The 6387-nt window shown below is 37.5% G+C and overlaps 1 long non-coding RNA gene across 1 annotated transcript; it reads right to left on the reverse strand.

The window, feature by feature from the left end:
• Positions 1 to 3181: 3181 nt before the first annotated feature.
• On the reverse strand, positions 3182 to 5872 carry LOC139119397 (uncharacterized). Its single transcript, XR_011548917.1, has 2 exons — positions 5752 to 5872; positions 3182 to 3796 (listed from the first exon to the last, which is right to left on the reverse strand). It is a non-coding gene; the product is annotated as an uncharacterized lncRNA (long non-coding RNA).
• Between the last annotated feature and the right edge of the window lie 515 nt (positions 5873 to 6387).

The raw sequence follows: 6387 nt of genomic DNA on the forward strand, positions 1-6387 counted from the left end.
TCAGTTGTCAGTGATAGCATGGCACACATACACAGGCTGTGTTAGCAAGATGACTACTGGACAGTTCAACATGCTGCAGGGAGTAGAACAAGTACACAGTTGTATACACTGAACAAAATATAGTCAACATTATCAAAGTTAATACAGCTACTCCCTACGGGTAGTGTCACTATCCGATACTGCTCTGCTACTGCAGTGTCACTATCACTGCATACCTGAGCAGTGACAAAGATAGCTTTGACCACAGTCCAGGGACTGTGCTTTGACTTTGATGTACAAAGCCGGGAAAGACACTAAGGGTTGTCCGATTGCCGCGGGCAAGTGAAAGTCGCGTTCGGACAAGTGAACCTCCGATGCCACTTGCCCGACGGGACAAGTGCAAAAATTAATTACCTAGAAATCGATTCACGAGAGCGATTTCTGGTGAGGGAACATGGACTTAAACAACAAAAAATAATCATATTAAGTCATTGTGAACATTTCCATAAGATTTTTCATAAAATTGCATGAAGAGTTGACGAAAGAATCATATAATCGCTGTCAATAAAATCCAGTTCAAACAATACACCGGTACCGGTAAATTACCGTACGCTGATTTTGCATATGAAAAAGCTGTTCAGCTGCTAGCTGGTGGAACGTACGTTCACCAAAGTTCATTGCACTGACTGTGAAGTTACGGTGTCTCACAATATGTCGATACGGTAAAAAAAGAAACACACAGCGGGTTTTGTGCTTTGTATGAACGTTTATAATAATGTTAAAATAAAGTCCAGTGGTTAAAAATCACCACATAAAATTGGACTTTTACTAAACCTACTCTTCAATGTTAACTTGTTTAAGGACAGTGAGTGGCAAAGTCAGTGGCAAGATCGCGCGCATGCAATGAAGTCCTGAGCAATATTTGGTGTCAACGGGTCAAGTCTTTGAATTTTCAACAAACACTGACTTAATTTTCAGGTCAATAAGCCAAAAGTTACTTGTCCGTGGCGACCAACCTCTCTGTTTGTGAATTTTCCCATTCTAAAATGACTGTCAAGAAGCAATTGGAGCGAGTTTGACATCGAGAAATTCAGCTTTCAACAGTCCGGGTCAGCTCCAAAATTGGAGACTCATTATGATAATATATTCCGGCATTCAGCCAATCATCGACCAGATTACATCATTAATAAAGTACAGGTCACGCTGGGTCACAAATTACCCACTAAGTGTGATCGGCAGTTTTGGGCCGCTTATTAAGCCCCTGTCTTGTGAATTTCGACGAATTTCGACAGTCAACATAATCCACGTGTTCTGCAGAAGGTCATGTCCAACAAGGAGTCCGATTAGTGGACAAATATTCGAAATATTGACGATTCATTTCTACCCCCAGTTTATCGATTTCGCTCAAGTACCGAGAATCATTTTGTGGATGTTCGTCATCTCTATTAGAAATACTGTTATAAAGGTTATTTGTGTAGGTACGCGTATAAAATTTTGCAAGAAAGAAGAGCAATGTCAGAGCTTTAAACGATACCTGTTTTGTAGTTGTCAAACGCAGACTAAAAATGGTACGCGATTTTGAAATGTGTTGACAGAGTGGCCACACAACTGTTCCTCATACGGTAGAATTTGTATCGCTGCCATCTCCGATACAAATGGGGTATTCTGAACGATCTGTGTAGGTACACGATTTATATTTCGCAGGACTTCAAGCCAGAGTCTAGGAATCACAGCGATATATGGGGTTTGGTTGTCTTAGCCAGAATAAAACTGGTACGCGATTTTGAAATTGTGTTTTGACAGAGTGGCCACACAACTGTTCGACATTATGACAGAATACGGCGCGGGAGTTCGACACAGTATGGCGTACGTAACGAAGGACGCATGTGGAGGTTGCCAGGAAATATATTTTTACTGATGGCGCGCTGGTCGCTGATTGGCTAATGAGTGGGAGAAAATATTATGGTATCAGTGGCGACGCACATAGTCGGAACGCACCAAATCGAACTTCTCTACGTGGGGGGTATGGAACGAAAAAATTCAAATTTATATCGCCGCATTCTGCAATTGAAACCATGGAGATTTTTCGCCTAGGGTCTGTCTACCCGTGTTCCGTGTGCCGTAAAAACTAAATACTATGGAAGATATCAAGGTAACCTATGGGGTGGAACAGACGTTTGACACAAAATTGTCCATTTTCTGAAAAAAATATGGTGAAAAACAAAGTCGTCGCGTGCGTTCCTACCCTCAAAATTACTCACACCGCCCTAAATTTTAGCGTTTTACTCCGTCACCTTGTCGTCCCCAAGTTAGATTTGGCCAGTGATCGATAGCGCAGATACTAAGTTTTGAGACTACGTATTCGGTTTTTGTATTAAAGCCGTGAGACGGAAATGTTAACTTAAAATGTGCCCAAAACACCATCGACCATGACCTAGCGAGTAAATAAAGCCGCCCTCTACCGATTACCTTTGCCATCTCTGTCGTTTTTTTAGAATTTCATTTTTCATCATCATTGCCTTTTTGTTCAGAAATCATGCTTCGTATCCATTTTGTAACTTGTTATAAATGATTTTTTCTTTTCTGTTAACAAAGTAAGCCTACGTCTGATCATTGTAACACAACCTACGTCCTTTTTTTTAGAAAAAGGTGTTTTGTTTTAAGGCACATTAGCTGTATTTTAGGATGATTTTTAAATATGATTTCCAATCAAAAGTGACTAAAGCCAAAGTTCTTCCCAAAATGTGATAAAAAAGTTTCCAAATTTGGTGAAGAATGTACAACTTAGATTTTTAACAATACAATAATTTTTGGCTTCCAAATATGGATTCGAGTAATGACAGGGAATGCAAAAGCTATCTTTGAAAATCAGATAATATATTTTGGTGAGCATTGCAAAGTGCATGTGTAGAAAAGATAAGCTTACAGCTAATGGGGCTTTACTGTATATTTCAGGTATTATTTGCTCTTATGTCTAAGCGCACATCCAGACATATATTGCCTTCAAAAATGATTGCAAGACTGCTGAGATTTTGGTTTAGTCATCTTGGTATTCATTTCAGATAGAATAAAATATTTCTGTGCCATGCATTTTGTAATTTATCGAAGTGTACTACACCCAGACAATTTTTGAAACACATACAACACTTATTCCAAGCTTCCATATTGCCACAACTAAATAAAATTGCCGGACAGTCAGGAATATTGTTAAGGTCAACATTTTATTGCAAAATTAAATTTAAAAAATCAAAACATTCTTCTTGCACTTTCTGTGTCAGTTCTTTCACTGTATAGATGTTCCGTGATCTGCAAGTAGAAAACAAATGTAATGACAATACATTAAATGGGAATTATAAATAACATTTTAAGGTATGTATCCAATTAAAAAAAAATACACCTTGGGCCTTCTTAATGTACATGCATTGATCACATAGAGCTCTCACATCATAAGCTGTTCCAACACCTAGTCATTTACTCTGGGGCTGAAGGAATCGCGATTATAATCTTATTTTTTTCAGATCCCCCCTCAATACCATAAATAATTTTCAAATGCCCCCCTTCTATATGATCAAAATTTTTCAAGTCCCCCAAACTATCACAATCCCACATATTTGTAAAGGATGTGTATGCAGAAAAAATCACGTATTGCGGCGTTCCGCTCACAGGTGTTCAACACTACCTGTTATTAGCACTTTGTAAAGTCATATTCCTGAGACAAGTTCTTAAATTGATTCATCTTAAAGGCATCAGTGAACTTTTTGGATTTATCGGTCTAAGCCATCTTGAGTTCATCCAACTCTGTCCAGGTCAATTGTTGCTGCCAAAGAGCACAAAAAAATGACGATCATCAGAGAGTAGGCAAATTGTGAATTCTGGCTCATTGCCATGTTGTCAAAAACTGAGCACAGTGACTTACCTAAGATTTGTTTCAAAAGTCCAACACATATATGAATTAGATGCTACTAGAAATATACAATACTGGATGGCTAAAAAGTTCCATCAAATAAATGTTTTAATCTCTGAAATTTTGGGTGTAATAATGGCAAATTTGGTTAAAAAATAAATAATGCCATTTAGTCACATATTTTTTTCATTTAGTCCTCACTGTTCAAAGTTTTACTTTTGTATTATTTTATGACAAGAATATGAAAATATAGAAAATCAAGCATGGTGACCCCATCTTTTTCTTTAATATTTGATTTATTCTCGTATGCCACAATTCAAAAATTCACGATAACTTTTCAAGTCTCCTGGTCTTCCATATGTTGCTCCCTGGCCTGTATGTTTCACTGTCATGATCGTCATTTGACCCAAACTCTTCTTCAACTACCGTGTACATCAGAGTCAGAACTATCTCTGCACTGCTCAGGTATGCAGTAACAGTGACACTGCAGTAGCAGGGCAGAATCTGATAGTGATACTTTGATAATTTTGACAATATTTTTGTTCAGTTTATACAACTGAGTTCTTGTTCTACTCCATACAGCATCTTGAACTGTCCAATATTCAGCTTGCTTTCACAGCCTGTGTATGTGTACCATGCATTTGTATCACTGACTGTCAGTCTGAACTCTAATTAAATTTGTCACCAAATACATATTTGTATATACAGGTTTTGTCGACAAACTGAATATGTGTGTTTGAGCATGCTGTAGGGAGACAGCAAGAAACTGTAGTTGATATATTACATAGAAATATTGCAGAAATCATCAACATTTGTAGCTTCTGCCCTGTGTAACTAGGCTCATTTGGCTTTTTACGACAAATCACACATGTTTAGATTTGTTCAAAATAAAAGTCATGAAATGTAACAAAAATGGTTCTAGATTTTGTTAAATTACTACTAACATTACAACAATTCGATGACATAAAAATTGTATTCATTTTTCATTGAATTACCTACAAAAACTTTGAATTGGAAAATGTAAAACATAAAAGGGAACCAAAAAATTTTCAAGTTCCCCCTACAGGTGGAGCAAAATTTTCAAGGCCCCCTCACCAAAAAATTTCGAATCCCCCCTGAATTCCTCCAGCCCCCTTAACCGTTTTTTGTGAACGATGCCTTACGAGTTTTATGCATGTACATATTATTGACACAAGTATTTTTATCCTACACATAAACAGTGCTTTTTATATTTTAGAATGCAGCTTTTAGCATATCAAACAGAGAGCTTGTCATCAGATCTGTGTATATATTTTTTGATGAAAAGGGAAGAAATATTATTTCTCTACACAGAATGTTGTGATGGAAACTAATGAAACTGTCAGATACGGAGGAAGATTTTTCGCTCATCCCAAAGAGATGTTCTGCAAAATAACAGTTCCGTTAAACCCTGCAATATTATTTTAGTTGCAATCGATTACCGGGCATGTTGTACGGCCTCCTTGGCTCACTTCCGGTTTGTACATAGCTGAAAATAAATCGCTCTCAGAATGCCATCCGATCTTCCCCAAGTCCGATTTTGCTCCAGCACATTAAATGATGAGTAAGGATAATAAATTTACCAAAACTTTACAAATTAAACCCATGAGACGGAAATGTTAACTTCTCAAACGACGGTATTAATTTCGCAAGTTTCTGCCAGATATGTCACAACCCACCCACAATTGACATTGAAAGTTTTTGCCGTATTCCGAAAGAAATGTCAAATATTTGGGGAAAAGCCATCAAAACAACTGTCGGACCATCAATCTACTAGAACCAACGCACTTAAAACATATTTATCTAATTTAACGGTAAAAATTTAATGAAATTTGGAGAGCTCAGCTTACCTGATGTGTCGCCCTGTCAGTCAGCTTCGACTCGGTGGCGCCCGTCGTCTCGCCTTAGCGACGACAGAATCTGGAATAGACACGCCTAGCAACAACGGAAAAATCGCCTATGTGCGTCCGCACTGATATAGCGTCTCCAATTTTGGAGCTGACCCGGACTGTTCAAGACACATTGAAAAACACAGACGCCTTAGGTTGTTGGTTTTAATTCTATTTAGTCTGCGCATGAGCATTAAAAAGACCACCTAGGTTATTAGAAAAACATAGGATACTGGCATAGTGCAATGGCAATCCAAACTTTATAGGGCTGGTGTATGATATAAGAGCAGGAAAAACATGACAAAGAAGTACATTATTTTTCAGAAGCTTCAAAACATTCCTTTATAGCTACAGATTTTTTCTTTCTGTATAGATAAGTTAAAACTTTAAAAGCAAAAAGACCTTGAAGGTACAATTGAAATGGCTGTTATTTGTACATTAAGCCCCAAGAAAGTAGACATACAAACATATGAAATAATAGAATTTTTTCTATGAATATGAAAATCCCCACTAGCTGTAAATCTTGAAATTTGTTGACCTAAAAGGCTTCCTATTTGCTCTGGTTTTCTTTAATTCTACCCATTTACAGGATCTAGT

This window comes from Ptychodera flava, chromosome 19 (genome assembly GCF_041260155.1).
Source record: "Ptychodera flava strain L36383 chromosome 19, AS_Pfla_20210202, whole genome shotgun sequence".
NCBI lineage: Eukaryota > Metazoa > Hemichordata > Enteropneusta > Ptychoderidae > Ptychodera > Ptychodera flava.